The sequence below is a fragment of the Alligator mississippiensis genome, chromosome 2 (genome assembly GCF_030867095.1).
Source record: "Alligator mississippiensis isolate rAllMis1 chromosome 2, rAllMis1, whole genome shotgun sequence".
In the NCBI taxonomy this organism is placed as follows: domain Eukaryota; kingdom Metazoa; phylum Chordata; order Crocodylia; family Alligatoridae; genus Alligator; species Alligator mississippiensis.
The window spans coordinates 103992629-104010050 of NC_081825.1; the positions used below are offsets into that span (position 1 = coordinate 103992629).

Sequence of the window (17422 nt, forward strand, 5' to 3'; positions counted from 1 at the left end):
TGTACTGTGCTTGGAAACTTAGGGGAAAAGTCTCTTGTGTGTTTTTGCATGTATTTGTCATGGTTCAGGGTTAGTTGCATATTTGACCCTTCTCTGGTCTCTCAGCGCAGTCTATTACCTTCACCTCTTCTGGTCTAGATTCCCAGGATTCTCCTACTCTTAGACTAGGTCCTTAGGCAACATTACCCTGTGTATCAGCTATGATTTCTTTCTTGGCTCGGACCCTGCAAGTTTTCCTTTTGGGAGCTCTGACCAGTGGTGAATACAGTGACAGGCCCAAAAGCAGCCTTTTCAAAATAAAGTCTTGTTAAATCTTAATAGAAACACACTGAGGCATAAAAGAAAAATTACTGTAATTAGTAATTACACATCATTGTAAAAACCTATATATATACTTAATCAGACATGAAGGCTGAGGTAGCCCTATTTAATCTCACCTCCCTTGTCTCTGGGGTTCAGTCCACTCCTTAGCAGTCATCTTCTTCCCTCTCCCCACCCTTCAATGACTGTCCTTTTATCTACCCAGTGTTCTTTGATCCAGCTTTTTCAGAGTTGATCTTTCCCATGGCTAGAACCCACAGCCTGCCCCCTGTGCCAAACCAGCCTGTTCAATTCACTATTGTTGGACATAAATTACCTATGTTGAGCTATTTGAAAATACTGTCCTCTTTCTTGTGCATGTGCAAGTAATCCCTACTTGAATTAACCCCTCATAAACATATGGGGAACTATACAATAGTGAACAGAAGGAATACAGAATATTCCTAAAATACTACCGGCCTTCCCAAGCCCTTTATACATAACTGGTATTGTTCCATGTTCATGGTCACATATGTGATTTGATAGACATCCTTACATCCAAATTCATTAGAAGGTATTTAGTTATTTAGTGTAGTTACTTAGCAAACATATTCTATGAAGCCAAATGTGAATGAGCAGAGCTGTTAATATTTCCATCTCATGCCAATTTATTATAGTCTTGGCAATATGAATGTATACTTTTTCTTTGGACAAGAGTAAATTAAAGGCAATATATTAAACACAACTAACCAGAGTATCCAGTTCACAGGACCAAGTGCTGCTCAGGGACATTAATTACCATAACATTTGATGAGAGAGTAATACAGCAGCGCACAGACAGTCCAGGAACAAGGGAGGAAGCTCTTCTCAATTTGCTGCTTACAACAAGGTTGAAGTGGTTGAGAATATGAAAATGGAAGGCAACTTGGGTGCGTGATAATGAAACAATGGAGATCAAAATCCTAAGAGAAGGAAGGAGAACAACAAAAAGATGCTGGACTTTAGACAAGTAGACATTAACGAACTCAGGGAACTGGTGGATAGGATTTCATGAGAGGCAAGTGTAAAAGAAAAAGGAGTCCAGGAGAGCTAGTTGTACCTTAAGGAGGCCATATTAAGGACATAACAGACAGCTGTCCTTATGCGAAGGAAAGATAGAAAGTTTAGCAAGAGACTGGCCTGATTAAACACCAAAGTTTTCAGTGAGTTGAAAGTCAAAAAAGGAATCTTACAACAAATGAGGAGTTGGCCATGGTAGTAAAGAAGATTATAACAGTATCACAATGGCGCGGAGGGAGAAAATCAGGAAGGCCAAAAGCACAAATGGATATGCAGCTAGCAATGGACATAAGACAACAAAAAAGCATGCTACAAGTATGTTAGGAGTAAGAGGATGGTCAAGGAAAGTATAGATCCCTTAACAAATGGGGAGGACTAAGATGCCTTTTTTTGCTTTAGTCTTCACAAATAATATCTGCTCCCTCCCATGATGAGAACAGCTGGCAGCATGGATAGAGAAGATAATCAGCCTACAGTGTGGAAGAACAGGGATGAACTTTCTCAGAAAAGCTGGATGTTTTCAAGTCAGCAGAGCTAAATGATATGCACCACAGAGTAGGAACTGCCTACATTAATTGCAGAGGCACTGGGTATTCTCTTTAAGAACTCATGGAGATTAAGTGAAGTGAAATATAGTGCTCATGTTTAAGAAAGGGAAGATGGATGATCCAGAGAACTATAGGCCTGTCAGTCTGACTGATAGCTAGACAGATTTTGCAGCATGTTATCAAGGAATCTGTTTCTAAGCACCTGGAGGAGACCAGGGTGATCAGGAACAGTCAGCATAGATTCAACAAAAGCAAGCCATGCTTGATCAAGCTCATTTCTTTTTATGACAAGATGATAGGCTTTGTGCATGGGAGTAAAGCAGTGGCTGCAATGTACCTTTCACAAGGGTTTTGACATTATCTCCTATGACATTCTCATTAGTCAGCTAAAGAAATACAGTCTAGATAACAGAACAGCAAAGTGGATCCATAACTGGTTGGATCATCATGCTCAAAGAGTGGTCATCAATAACTCAATGTCTAACTTGGAGGAGGTATCAAGTGGGGTTCCTCAGGGGTCTGTCCTGAGTCTGGTAATGTTTAGTATCTCCATTAAGGATTTGGAGGATGGGATTAAGTGTACAGTTAGTAAATTTGCATATGACACCAAGCTGGGTTGAGCTGCAAACACTTTGGAGCAAAGAATTAGAATTCAGAATCACTCTAAGGAGCAGAAAAAATAGCCCACAACTAAATTAAATTCAACAAGGACAAGTTCAAAGTTCTTCACTTAGAGCAATTATATGCCCAAATACAGAATGGGAAATGATTGGCAAAGCTGCAGTATTGTAAAAAAAAAATCTTTTGTTTTGCTTTCTGGGTTTAGAGTGCACCAAAAGCTGAATGAATCAACAGTGTGGTCTTGTTGCAAAACAAGCTAATTGCATACTAGGCTGTCCAATTTTGGGCACTGTACATCAAGAAAGATATTGCCAAATTAGAAATCGTTCAGCAGAGAAGAAGAAAAATTATTAAAGATGTAGAAAACATAATTTATGAGGATAGGCTGAAAGACAAAGGCTTATTTAGTCTGAAGAAGAAAAGAGTTAGGGGAATATATGATAGCAGTCTTCAAATACCCAAAGAGCGGTTATATAGAGGATGGTGATGGATTATTCTCTTTGTCTGTCAGAGACAGGACAAGAAAGAATAATCTGAGATCGCAACAAGGGAAATTTAGGTTGGATTTTAGGAAAATCTTTCTAACTGTTAGGTGGTTATGCACTGAATTATATTATCTATAAATCTGCAGGTGACTTCAGAGGTTGTAAGTGCTAGACTTCCCTGTCCCTGGAAGTTTTTTAGTTAAGCAAATACTTGATGGGAAAGATTCTGCCTTAAACAGGAGTTTAAACTAGATGACATCCTGATTGTTCTATGATTTTTTGATTACTTCAGTATTGTTATTTCACATAAAGAGTTTTGTTTTTGGAAGTTTTTTTTTATTCCTGAGATACGTTCATCATTCTGCTACCCATATGGATAGTTATTTTGCTTAATACTGGACATGGCTGTAGGCTTCTTACTAAGACTAAATTCCCAATCAGATTTTGGGAGTTTGGTCTCAGTAGGAGTGAGTGAAGTTCTGGCTCCACTGAAGTCATGGAAAAACTCCGGTAAGGCATGGGTTTCATTCATCTGGATCCCACTCAGTAAATCAGTTGTTAGTCTTCTCCTCCAGAAAGCAACCTTGATTACATGCCAAAATGAAACATTTAAACCCCACTTCTTGTTTAAAAATCCCAGCGACCACAAAGCAAGACATTTCTGCTGCATGAGTGGTGGTGTGAAGAAACATTCCATAAGCACAATGGATAACTGGGATAATATATGATTTAGCTAGCATCCTGATCAGAAAATGTTCACCTATTGTTACCACCAAAATAAGCAGACATCATTTTGAAGTGCTTCTAGGTCTGCTCATTCATATCTGTATTTTGGTTTTGCCATGATGTTGATGTACACAATGTCCACACATGCCAGGATAGATGAGAACATTTGTGAAAAAACTCACTGGTCTTCTTTGGAGTGATGATTCTCATTCAGATAGCCCACTTTCAGGAACTGGTAGGGCAGGGGTTGTCCACCAGAGGTATGTGTACCCGTAGGGGTACTTGGACCAGTTCTAGGGGGTATGCGCAGGCGGGCATGGACGGAGCAGGGCCGGGGCGGGGCAAGGGCAGCGGCACCCCTTTGCAGGGTGAGGAAGCTCACACATGGCAGCTGCTGCAACCACACACCAGCCCGGTGAGCTTCCCAGCCTTACAGAGGGGCTCCACTGCCCTCACCCCAACCCGGTGAGCTTCCTCACCCTGCCCTGGCCCTGCTCCTGGGAGGTGGCTGTGCTCTGGCTGCCTGTGCGCTGTCCCCACCTCCCCACTCAGCGTCTGGCCATGTGGCACTTGCCCCCCCACCTTCCCATGCCGCCCCACTCCCCATGCTCAGTGCCTGGCTGCCAGGGGTACTTAGACTAAAAAAGGTTGAAAACCCCTGTAGTAGGCCTTTTAAAGCTGATATTTTCTCTCCGTAAGTGGTGTTGGTCAGTTTTCTATAAAAAATACTGGCAACCTTTAAAGGTCACAAGTTAATAGAGCAGAAAGATAAATGGACAAAATGGACCGATGAGCAACTGGCTAGATCAGGGGCTGGCAACCTGAGGCCTGTGGGCCTGCATACGTGGGGCTTCAGTGGAGGGGAAACTGGCTGCAAGAGCTCCCCTGTGCTGCCGCGGGAGCTCTGCTTGTACCACCATGTGGAGAAGAGCAGCCATAGGAGCTCTATCTAAGCTGCATGGAAGGAAGTAGCAGCAGTGGCGACTAGGTCCTAATGCCCACCTATCTCTGATGTGACCTGGGTTATTCTGGCCTGCAACCTGCAAAGATTGCCAGTTGCTGGGCTAGATTGATTTTTGAGTCTTTCTTAAGCTGATTTGAACTAAGCAGTTTTATTTTGCTCTCTTTTCCCTGAATTAACCTCTATGTGGCAGAAGTTAGTCACCAGAATCTTAAAAGAAAACAGCAAATTGTCAATTTTTCAAAAGGTATTAAATATCCTAAAGATACAACACAAGATGATACCCCACAAAATAGCGAAGGCTCAAGTAAAGACTAAACAATATTTAGCTTACAAAGTTGCCATTAGAGACGCTGTCAGAATTTTCCAGTAAGTATTCCACTGTGACACTATAACCAAGGAAACCTACTTTTTTCTCAAAGAATGTGTTAAGCTGTGTGGAAAGATAATGCTTATTGACCTATGTTGCATTTCATTTTTTACTAAGACGACCATTGGGAGTCAAGGCTCTGTCTCTCTGTCAAAACTAAATACCGTCATCCTTTCTCCCTCTTAGATGCCTTAGTAGCTTTCTAGTCTTTCCTTCTGGCTAAGAAAAAACAGACAGGGGTCTAATCAGAGTCTATCAGCCTTATGCTGTAACTTGCCAGCAGGGTTTCTGTTGAGTCATGCTTTCACTGTCACACGCGCTCTTCTCAAGCAGAGCTATGCAAGGATGGGGCCATCTTTACTGCAACCCTGAATCATTCTGCCTAGAGAGCAAGACACTAGGGGCTCCTACAGACGTGTGGGGAGCCTGCTCTACCCTGCTGGAAATCCAGCGCATCAGAGCAGACTTGATTAAGATGGAGCATGGAAATTAATGTGCTCTGGCAGCCTTCCGTCTCATGTGCATTAATGTCCCTGTGTGTCCCTGTGCTGAAAAAATGACAGCAGGGCATTGAAACAAAACAAGTTTGATGAGCTTTAGTTCAAAGTGCCCCGCCACCATTTTTCAGCTCAGGGACACTGATAGACAGGATGCACGGGTGCTTTTAATTAAAGCACCCAGCGTTGAGTCCCAAAACATATGTAAAAATAGGTTTACCATCCATCCAGGTTTTCCTAGACATGTCCTTTTTGGGTCCTCCCATCTCTATCTGGGCGCTTTTTTTAAATATCAGCAAATGTCCAGGTTTTTACTCTGCCTCTACTTTCCCGGGGCTTGCTCCAGTAGGAAGATGCTTGGGGCTGGGGGCAGCAGGGAAAGGTCATTGGAGGCCAGGGCATCGTGTGCTCTGTGTGCGGGCCCAGCAGCTGCAGGCAGGTAAGTGTGTGCAAAAGTGCGTGTGTGGGCAGGGGGCTACAGGTCAGGAGTTCAGGGCACTGGCAGGGCTGGTGGGTGCTTGGCGGTTGTGGTTCGGAAGTGAGGGGTTATCAGCAGGGACGGTGGCTGTGGGTTGGGAGTGAAAGGCACCAGCATGGTCTAGGGGGCAGGGTACTGTGGGTCAGGAGTGAAGCGTAGCAGCAAAGCTGGCAGGGGGAGTGAGGGGCAGGGCACAGGTATATCACTGCCCTCCCAGTCATAAAACCCTTCCCGCTGTCGTGGAAACACACACAGAGTACTTTTGGGTCAGGTCAGCAGAAGCTTTTATTTAAAAGAAACTATAGCTGTAGGGGGAGTTTCAAAGTGACATGGATTTCCCAAGCACTTGGAAGGGGTCCCCCCACAAGAGCAAAATCAGGAGGCTTATATATTTTTTAACAGTCACTTATAATTCACATGATCGTATAGTGAAATTAGCATGAAAAGTGGCTATAATATTATTTTATTATTTTTTTGCTGTAATCAGGATGGGAATTATGGGGGAGGAGGGGTTAGTTCACAAACCTCCTTCTTGCACCTGGAAATCTACTTTGTACATACTTTTTTTTCTACCTTCAAGGCCGCGGTGAGCGAAGCAGTTGCAGAAGAGTTACAAAGAACAAACACTTGCCCTTATCTGTTCTACTGTACAGAGCCAGCAATTCTACACAAAGCGGTTATGTCATCTTATAACTAAAATAATCAAAGTTTAAGGCATATATTTTTTCTGATTCCACAGCCCCCCCTTTGAGACTATTTAGTCTCACTTTAGCCTTAAATTTCCATTCTCATGAGCCCCTCTATTTCATCATGCAGCCTTTCATGTTTTCTTTCAATCTGCTCACACTTTTGTAACACCATTATTCTAGACTCTGCTGTGGGTTTTCTTGCCTTGCTAAAGCTTCCCCTGCTGGCTTTCACGCAGCAGAGGATCAGTTGCATTAAGACATAGAACATTATCAGAACTATCAAGACAAACAATATTCCATACAGGATTTTCTTGCCAAGGGCCCCGAAATCTGGGAGCCAGGAGGTTAGCCAAGACCACATTTTTTTTAGACCCCAGTCAGTATTTTCTGAGGCCACTTGATGTAGGACCCTTAACTGATTTCGGATTTTGCGAATGTCAGTTTCGATTCGCATGTCCTGATTGACATAGACACAACAGGTGGAGTTTACTAAGGCACATACTCCTCCCTGGGATACCAATAGGTAATCTAGGGCTATGCGGTGTTGCATAGTTACTTGTGAGATCTGGGAGATCTCTTTTTGCAGAGCCTGAATTGCATCCGCAGTGGCATTTCCCATAGCTTCCATTGTGGCTGAAATGTTAATTATGGCTAGTTCCAATTCTCTTACTCCAAGCCACGGTATGAAGGTTCTCACAAATCGATGGAACCCTGTGTGTCTGGTAGCTAAGGGGTTAACCGCCCTTTTCATGTGATGGTTGAAATTTTTAACTTGTTCCAGATATATTGCACTATGCATTTTGAAACCAGGGATAACACGTCCAAGAGTGCATGCCCCCACCCAATTCCAGGGCAAGATTTTATGAGCCCTGTTTCCGCAGAGCCAGTAAAGGCCTGGGGCAGAAAGGGTACTCAAATCTCGACAGTTGTTGTGCCCTATCCGGCACTTTTGATTGATATGCATCGTATAGGACGGTCCACGTTCAGCTGCTATCCTGCTGGACCGAGATATATTACAAGAAGTAAAATTGGAGTGAATGTAAAATTCCAATCTGTTTGCAATGAGAGCAACATGAGGTTCCTTAGAAAAGTTGTAGACCATGAATCCTGTACAATTGAGAGAGGGTACGTTACCCAACAGGATTCCACTGGTGCTACTAGGTCTATAATCTAGAATAGTTAGGCAATGAGGGTAGTGTCCTACAGGTGTGGCTTTATTATAAGCTCCGGTGTTGTTGGATCTCTAACAGAAAGACGCCTCTACTCTTGGGGAGATTATCCAGTTAGCAGGAGCGGCCCTCCATTCTTTAGGAGCGGACCGATAGGCAGCTAACGAGTAGAGTCTAACGAAGCCGCCGTTTATTGTTCCCCATTGCTGGAGGGATATTGGTACTCCAATTATTGGGATTCCTTGGTGTAGGTGTGCTGGGCTGTGAGAGCATATCCAGCAGTCACTTTTATTTCCAGCTTGAGCCACCGCATGGGAGATCTGCAAATACAAATTTTTTTTTCACCCCTCTTGGGTGATATTGAGATACCCAAGTGTGATATATAAGGATATCAGTGCCATTTTTAGATATAGGAGGGACAAAGAATCTTAACAACAAACATAACCAGCACCAGTAAGAAAAAGAACACTATCAGCCAAACCCAGGATGGCAGCCAAAGTCTTTTTTTGTCCTCTGGGCTCAAGTTATCTAAAGGACTGATAATGTCAGCTCTTGGTCTTGATTGAGGTGGTGATCTTCCGAATGGGAGCATTTATTTTCTTCGAGGCCGAAGATGATATCTTCGTTTTTTAACTGATGAATCCAGCTGGGCTGAGGTGTTGGGTGCAGGGGAGAGGTTATTAGCACTTGCACCCTGATGCTCCTCACTTGCCTGAGTGAGGTCCTGAGGGTCTTTGTCCTTGGCCTCAGGGAAAGATCCCAACCTTGGTTGGAATACAGCTGCTTCGGGGTCCAATGGAGGTGATACCTTCTTGCAGTGCGAGGCGTGAGTCCACGTTTGGTGACCTTGGCAACGAACAACAGAATTAGTGGTTAGAAGTACCTGGAAAGGTCCTTTTCATCTGGGTTGAAGTGCGTTTTTCCGTTGATAGACCTTTACGTAGATCCAATCCCCTGGTTCGAGGTTGTGACAGGGAACATCCGGTGGTTGAGGTAAGGCTTTTTGGACCTGTGAATGAACAGACCTGGCATATTTCATTAATGTCTTGCAATAATTTAGTACAGTTTTATCAGTTAATTGTAGGTCTGTTTGGTGAGGGGCAACAGGTGGTGTAGCTGGCATCCTCATGGGTCGTGCCATGAGTATTTCATAAGGGGTTAGGCCATGTTTTCTGTTAACAATGTTTTTAATGTGCATAAGAGCAATGGGCAGTGTATCAGGCCATTTGAGGCCTGTTTCAGCACAAATCTTCGAAATGCGTGTTTTTAAATCAGAGTTTTTACGTTTTACAGCACCACTTGATTGTGGATGATAACTACAGTGTAGGTGTTGCTGTATGTTGAGTGCTTGGCAGATGTTTTTTATTATCTGTCCTGTGAAATGGGTGTCACGGTCACTATCTATTGTGAGGGGCAATCCAAATCTAGGGATGAATTCTTTGAGCAATTTTTTTGCTACAGTGATGGAATCAGCATGTACGCATGGGTAGGCTTCCACCCATCCAGAGAACACATCAATAATAACAAGAATGTACTCATAAGAACAGCACTTAGGTAGCTGCACAAAATCAATTTGCAGATTTACAAATGGTCCCCATGGAGGGGGATGGGCTGCGGGTGTCGTTTTTATCCGTTGTCCAATGTTGTGAGCTAAGCAGATGGGACAGGAGCTACAGTACTGTTGTGCCATGGAAGGAAAATTTGGGGCAAACCAATTTCTTTGTACTGTAGCAATCATTCCTCCTTTGTTCGTATGGGCCACAGAGGGGGTTAAACAAGCAAGATGTGGCAAAAGCTCTCTAGGCGTCACCAAGCGGCCGTCCGGGGAGCGCCAGAGAGAGTCAGGGTGCAGTGAACATCCTGCACGCAGCCAGTCATTTATTTTCTTTTTTGGGGCCTGATTTTGAAGAAGGGCCAGACTTGAAAGGCTAGCCAAAGGAGACTGGTCTGCTGAAAAACAAACAAAAACAGAGTTAGGAGCCTGTGGGCCAGAAAGGGCCGCATTTCTGGCAGAACAGTCTGCCAGATCATTTCCTCGTGTGACATCATCAAAGGGTTTCTCATGAGCTTTATATTTAACAATAGCAATAGCAAGAGGCAATTGAACAGCTTCTAAGAGCGCTTTTATATAACAACCATGACTGATTTGGGTCTCTGATGAAGTGAGGAACCCTCTTTGTTTCCAGATTTGTCCAAAATCATGAACAACACCAAAAGCATACTTAGAGTCAGTATAAATGGTTGTGGTTTGATTTTTTGTAAGAATGCAAGCACGTGTTAAAGCAATGAGTTCAGCAACTTGAGCAGAACGAGCTTGGGGTAAAGAATAGGCTTTTAAAACAGCATACTGAGTGCATACTGCATATCCCGCAACTAATTTGCCTGCATCATTTCTAAGACAGGAACCATCAACAAACAAAACAAGGTCAGAGTTCGGGATAGGAATGTCCTTGAGGTCAGTTCGAGGGGTTAACAATTGAGTTGTGATAGACAGGCAATCATGAGGCTCACCATCAGAGGCAATAGGCAGAAGTGACGCAGGATTCAGAATTGAACAGCGATTTAAGGTTATATTTGCAGCTGACAGTAGAAGTTTCTCATATTTAGTAAGACGGGAATTGGAAATGTGCTGAGTTTTGCCCTTGAGCAGAAGGGCCATCACAGCATGTGGAACTGCAACGGTTAAAGAGTGTCCCAAAACTAGAGAATCTGCCTTTTTAACCAACAAGGCAGCAGCTGCAACTGAACGGAGGAAAGGAGGAAGTCCCGCAGCTACGGGATTAAGTGCAGAGCTGTAATATGCAATTGGGCGATGCTTTTTATCATGCAGCCGAGTGAGTACTCCTAAAGCGATTCCTTCCCGTTCATGACAAAACAAGGTAAAGGGTTTTTTATAATTAGGAAGTCCAAGAGCGGGAGCAAGAGTGAGGGCTTGCTTAAGGGCCACAAATGCTTGTTCGGCTTTAGGAGTCCAAGGGAGGGGTTCCGGGGTGGTATCATGAGTGAATGCTTGCAAGGGTTTTGCAAAAGCAGCATAACCCAGGATCCACTGTCTACAATAACCCGTTGCACCTAAGAATCCCGTCATCTGTTTTCTAGTCATAGGTTTGGGAATGTTGAGGATAGCTTCAACTCTACTAGGGGAAAGGTGTCATTCTCCTGCTGAGATATCATGCCCTAAATAATGTACCTTAGACTTGCAGAGCTGCAATTTAGATTTTGAGGCCTTGTGGCCTTTCTGAGCTAAAGCTGTGAGGAGTGTCAAAGTATCTTGCTCACAGGCCTCTAAAGTGGGTGAGGCTAACAATAGATCATCAACGTACTGAACAAGGGTGGACCCCCCTTTGAACGTGATAGGATCCAAATCTTTTTTTAGGATCTGGGAAAACAGGGTTGGGGACTCTGTATATCCCTGAGGGAGTCTTGTCCAGGTATATTAAAATCCCTGATAAGTAAATGCAAACAGATACTGGCTATCCTTATGAACGGGGATAGAGAAAAAAGCAGAACAAAGATCCAGTACTGTGAAATATGTAGCATCTGAAGGGATACAGGAAAGAATAGTGGCAGGGTTAGGGACCACGGGAAAAGCAGGTAAAACAGCGGCATTTACAGCTCGAAGATCTTGCACAAAGCGATACGTATCTTTACCAGGTTTTTTGACAGGGAGGATAGGTGTGTTGCAAGGGGAGCGTATTGGGACAATAATCCCTTGCTCAAGGAGTGAGGAAACGACAGGCTTGATCCCTTCCTCAGCTTCCTTTGAGATGGGGTACTGTGGGACACGAGGAAGTGGCTTGGCAGGGTTCAGGATGATACGCACTGGTTCAGCACTCAGCATGTGCCCCACTTCATTCGCATGGGTGGACCACAGCTGTGGAGGTACTCGTGCCAACAGTTCCTCTTGCAAGTAGGAAGTGTCAGGATCAGAGTACTCCTGGGTTAGCAAAGCCACAAGCTTGGTTTCCCTCTGTTCCGGTACCTCAAGGTAAACACCATCTGGGCTACAATAAATCAAGCATCCCAGTTTACACAGCAAATCTTTACCAAGAAGGTTGACAGGTGCACAGGGGCTAAGAAGAAAGGCATGATTTTCAGACAAAGGGCCAATAGAGATGGAGACAGGTTCAGAGACGGGATGTGGGATAGGTTGTCCGCCTATACCGACAGCATTTACAGTTTTAGGAGAATAAGGTAGAAAAGGAAACTCAGCAGCCTTTAGCGTGGAGCGGGACGCTTCGGTGTCGACAAGACAGGAGACAGGTTTATCAGTAATAAGGCATTCAACAAATGGACCAGATTGGTCAGTAGCAAGCAAAGGAGCAATGATGTCACTGTCCCTCAGGCTGTCCTATTCAACACTGGGAAGTGGAGGTGGGGGCTGGGGTCTGGGTCCTTGGCCGGGGCGGTTGGGGCATTCTGATTTCCAATGTCCTTCTTGCTTGCAATAATGACATTGGTTCCCATAGCCTGGGTTTTGTGGGCTCAAGGATTTATCTCTTCCCCTGAATCTACCCGGGCCTCCCCTTCCCCGTCCTCGTCCCCTTCCTCTACCTGGACCCTGCAACTGAGAAATCTGTAAGGCCATTAACTTAAACTCGGCACTGTCTTTAGACCATTCCAATTTGTTATGAAAACGGTTAGCCGCAGCAAGGACTTCGGTCAAATCTTTAGTTTCCCAGCCAATAATTACTGTTTGAATTTTCTCAGCAATTTTAGGGTTAAGTCCCTGGACGAATGCTGCCACTATTGCTTGTTTAGCATTTCCGACTGGGTTATCCATTCCTGAGTATCGTTCAAATGCCTGTTTGTGGCGTTCTAAATAGTCACTGGGGTGTTCATTTTTGTTTTGTTTACAGGTATTTATTTTGGTCCAGTCTGCCTTTTTTGGGCAAATTGTGAGAACTGCCTGAACCAAAGCATTTCTCTTGTCAATAAAGTCTTGGCCAATCCCTGGGTTTTGATCTGGCCAAGCATAGGCAGCGTACAGACGTAGCATAGTTTCCTTGGGCAAAATGGATCGCATGAGCTGATTAATGTCAGCCCATGTTGGATTATAACAATTTATAACAGTCTGCAGTTCTTCCTGAAATTTTTCTGGGTCTTCCCTGATTTTTGGGAACTTTTGAGTTAAATTGTAGAGATCACCTGGAGTCCAGGGTGCATGCACAGTTACTATATTTTGTCCATCGGTGCCAATGCCTGGCATTTGTCTTAGGGGGTAAACTTGTGCAGTTCGGGATCTCAGATTGATGGGAGATCTTTCCATGCCTATTCCCATTCTTCTAAATACACCTGTGGTGGGTTGTGACCCAGGAGTAAATTGCCACACTGGTGATGATTGAGTGGCAGATATGGTGGATGAGTCCGGACTATTAAGCTCCGTGGATGGATTTACTGAAGGAGCTTCAGCTAATGGGTCACTAGCCTGGGCTGCAGCCTGATGTTGAACCGGTTGTTGCTGATGTGGGAGTCCCAGGAGAGCAGGGTTCGAACAACGGTCAAGGATATCCTCTGCTGGCTCCGGTGGTGGGGGCGCCCCGGGCAATGCTGGATACATCGGAGCGGTGGCCAGCGTGTAATTTGGGGGAGCAGCCAATTTCTCCCGAACAGCTTTTAACTGCTGTTTTAATTTTTCTTGAGAGTCTTTTAGGCTCCTAGTTTGAGATTCTGTCCGACTTTTGGACATTTCATCATACCAATAAAAGAACGCGTCCCACTGGTTTTGTGGTGTTTTGGATCCACGGGACTCTAACGCCCCTCTCAAGTGCACTATTTTATCCTGATCAAATGTTCCTTCCTGTGGAAAATGTTTCACAGGATCATCCCTAGTATACCAGTTCCACTTATCCAGGTACTTGCAAGTCTCGGGAGAATAGTGTGTGTACATAAAGTACGCCGGAGTCCCCTTAGGGGGGACAGGAACCTGTTTAGACTGACTTGTTCCCATTTTCAGTCACACAGGGAGACGTAGGAGAGGCTTATTTAGGATGTCCGGGCCGCTCAGTGCCTTGCCCCGCAGTTTTTCACTGCCCAGACAAAAGGCTTCTGACCCGACACCGGCTCATAAAATGGAAATGGGGAGGGAAACACTAGAGGGATCCTTTTACTCCTGCTTTTGGCAGAAGCTACTGGGACAAGGGGTTTGGAAAAGACAAAATCACTCAGACGCCCTGTCCACTGGGTCACGAGGTTCCAGTTGGGTCCCCTTGCTTTCAAAACTGCCCTGTTAGGCAGAATTGGAGCGGCTGAACCCAACCATAGTCTCAGTCCTGGTCAGTGGCTCATATTTCTAAATACACACACACATTCATTCAATAAGCCCTGTCCACTGGGTCACGAGGTTCCAGTTGGGCCCCCTTGCTTTTAAAACTGCCCTGTTAGCCAGAATTGGGGCAGCTGAGCCCAACCGTAGTCTCAGTCCTGGTCAGTGGCTCATATTTCTAAATACACACACATGCACGTTTATTCAGTCAGCCAGACCTCTTACCCCACACCGCCTTAATTAATTAACTATAAGCCCGATGTGCTGTTGGATGAAGGTGCCTCAGACAGTTTTTTCCTAAAACGTACGTTACCAGACACAAAATGGGATCCTTTACCAGACAGAAAATTTTAGCCGGCAGTAAGGTTCAGACTGACCTGTTTTAACAAGGTTCAGATCCAGTTACCACGGCCAAGTTGGGAGCCTACAGGCAGTCCTCCTCCAAAACCCCAATAGAGATTTTGAATTAGGTCTCTTACCTCTCAAGTTTGGCGCCTCAGGGTTCGTGGGGGGGGGGGTAGCCTGCGGTCCTCCTTCCTCAGCCTGTGTTCTGGATCCGAGTCACGGCACCAGGAATTGTCGTGGAAACACACACAGAGTACTTTTGGGTCAGGTCAGCAGAAGCTTTTATTCAAAAGAAACTACAGCTGTAGGGGGAGTTCCAAAGTGACATGGATTTCCCAAGCACTTGGAAGGGGTCCCCCCCCAAGAGCAAAATCAGGAGGCTTATATACTTTTTAACAGTCGCTTACAACTCACGTGATCATATAGTGAAATTAGCATGAAAAGCGGCTATAATATTATTTAATTATTTCTTTGCTGTAATCAGGATGGGAATTATGGGGGAGGTGGGGTTAGTTCAGAAACCTCCTTCTTGCACCTGGAAATCTACTTTGTACATACTTTTTTTTTCTGCTACCTTTAAGGCCGCGGTAAGCAAAGCAGTTGCAAAAGAGTTACAAAGAACAAACACTTGTCCTTATCTGTTCTATTGTACAGAGCCAGCAATTCTACACAAAGCGATTGTCATCTTATAACTAAAATAATCAAAGTTTAAGGCATATATTTTTTCTGATTTCACACCGCCCTTCTCTTCCTCCCCTCCACAGGTGTCCTCTTCTTTGAAACTGGAAATATGGTAACCCTGGTAAAAATGCCCTAGGACAAGAACTGATTGATAGGCTATGTTACTTTTCATTAAGTTAAGGGATGCATATAGTCATGAGTCCAGAATTTTTTTTATATTTGCAGCTTAATTGTGTACCATGCAGTATACATGGTTGTTCATATCTGTTCTCCTCAAATGTTCCAGTGCCCTCCATAGTCACTAAAACTTCTATGCAGACCACATGTCTACACATGTAATTAATGCAAAGCTGTAAATTCTGGAGCAGTTTGAGCTAGAGTAAACAGGACAGCAGCAATTTGAATTGGGGCAGACAAGGCCTGGGCTGGCAGGGGGCACTGGGAGTCAGCATCTGTGTGGCAGCATCAGGCAGCAGAGGGGCTGCTGGGGCATGATGGATCTCCATGATGGCACGCTATACCGCACGGCCACGCTCGTCTGCATGCAGCCAGAGGAATTAAATTGCTACAGAGTTAGCATGTTATTATTTGACAGCCAGGAATCACTAATATAAATTAATGAGCACTGTGCAGAGCAACAGAGGTGTAGGAATTCCTTCTCATTCTTTGTAATTCAGAATTCTGGGGCTGGGTAGCTGGGCTGAACAGGAGTGCTGTGGAGTTAAAATAGGCTGGGTATGGAGTATTTCATAGACATTAGGGCTGGAAGGGACCTCGGAAGATCATCGAGTCCAGCCCCCCGCCCAAAGGACAGGAAGTCAGCTGGGGTCATAGGATAGACCCATAGAGAGTCCATGCCCATTTCCTGAACCCCGTAATTCATCTTCTTAGCTGCTCTCCACATTACCAGCTCTGAATCATTTCTTCTCTCAGCCCCTTCAACGTTAACAGCAACTCATTTGAAATTAGAGTAATTTCAGAAGCTGTCAGTCTGTTACTGCCCAAGTTCCTTGCATTCCAGAAAAAAATTATGATTCCTCACTTCTATTGTTGGAAACAATTTAGATCAGAAATGAAAGCCATAACACTCTACAGAAATATCTATTACTACCAGAAGGAGAAACTCTGCTACATTTTAAGTTTCTTGCTTAAATAATTTTTGTGTCCCTGACATCAACTTGAGCGTTAGCAAGTTGGGAGGCCTGCTTCATTGCCCTTTCCCAAGCCTTCAGCATATGAGCTGATGAAGTCCTGGCTGCCAAGATTTCCTAGCTGCCAGGAGTAATGTCTGCCAATGTGGCTTTTATTTTAAAACACGTAGAAAGTCTAGCAAACAGAGCCACCTCCATGGAGGAGCCAGATTGAAGTGAAATGTATTTGATTGTGCCATGATGGAGTGATAATGAAACATTATTTGTAAAGTTTCACAGTAAAGTTTCACAATCATTTTGAAAATATAATAAAGTTTGTTTGTAATCAGTTTCAAATAACTGCTGACCTGAATTGTTACAATTTAATTTTAATACACTACACTTCTCTCTCAAATAACATGCTTGTTCTGATCTAATTAAAACCCTGTTACCTTCCTCCCAATTTCCATAATTACTTTCATTATTACAATGCCTTCTCATAGCATTTGATATGCTTGGCTCTCAGGAGATTACATTATAAAATGGGTGCAGTCTATACCTTTCTAACTGACCTTTGGAACGGCATACATCAAACTTAATTTGCTTTTAAATCCCAGCCTTGCAGCAAGTGACCTTAAAAGCTACGTCAATATTTGTTTGATGTCAGATAATTTTGTCTGAAGACGTTTATCCCAGTTGATTTAACTATACAGAGAAAAAGGGAATAAAGAAAAGAACCTAAGGCTATCATTCACTGCTGTATAGTGAAACAGCAAGTTCCAATATCATCATATTCTAAACTATACCTTCCTACATAAAAGTTATATGAAAGATGGTATACTGTATTTTTCTGTTGTTCTACTTTTACAACAGATGCTTAGAATTACTATTTATTCATTGCCTGTAAAGCTCTCTCATTTGGATATCTCTAACTGGCTATTTTGTTTGTTTTTTCACCTGCCCGGGGGGGGGGGAGGGAGGGGGGGGGTGATTGTTAAGTAGAAGACCTGATTCAGCAAAGCACTTGAACACATACTTAGTCATCCCTTCTTGTTTTAAAATCTATTAATTTTTTTTTATGAAACTTACACAACTTCC

At 43.9% G+C, this 17422-nt stretch overlaps 1 protein-coding gene across 1 annotated transcript in view; it reads left to right on the top strand.

The window, feature by feature from the left end:
• RNF150 (ring finger protein 150) overlaps positions 1-17422 on the top strand; it is a 307968-nt gene that overhangs the window by 34177 nt on the left and 256369 nt on the right. The gene's annotated exons all lie outside the window — the stretch shown is intronic.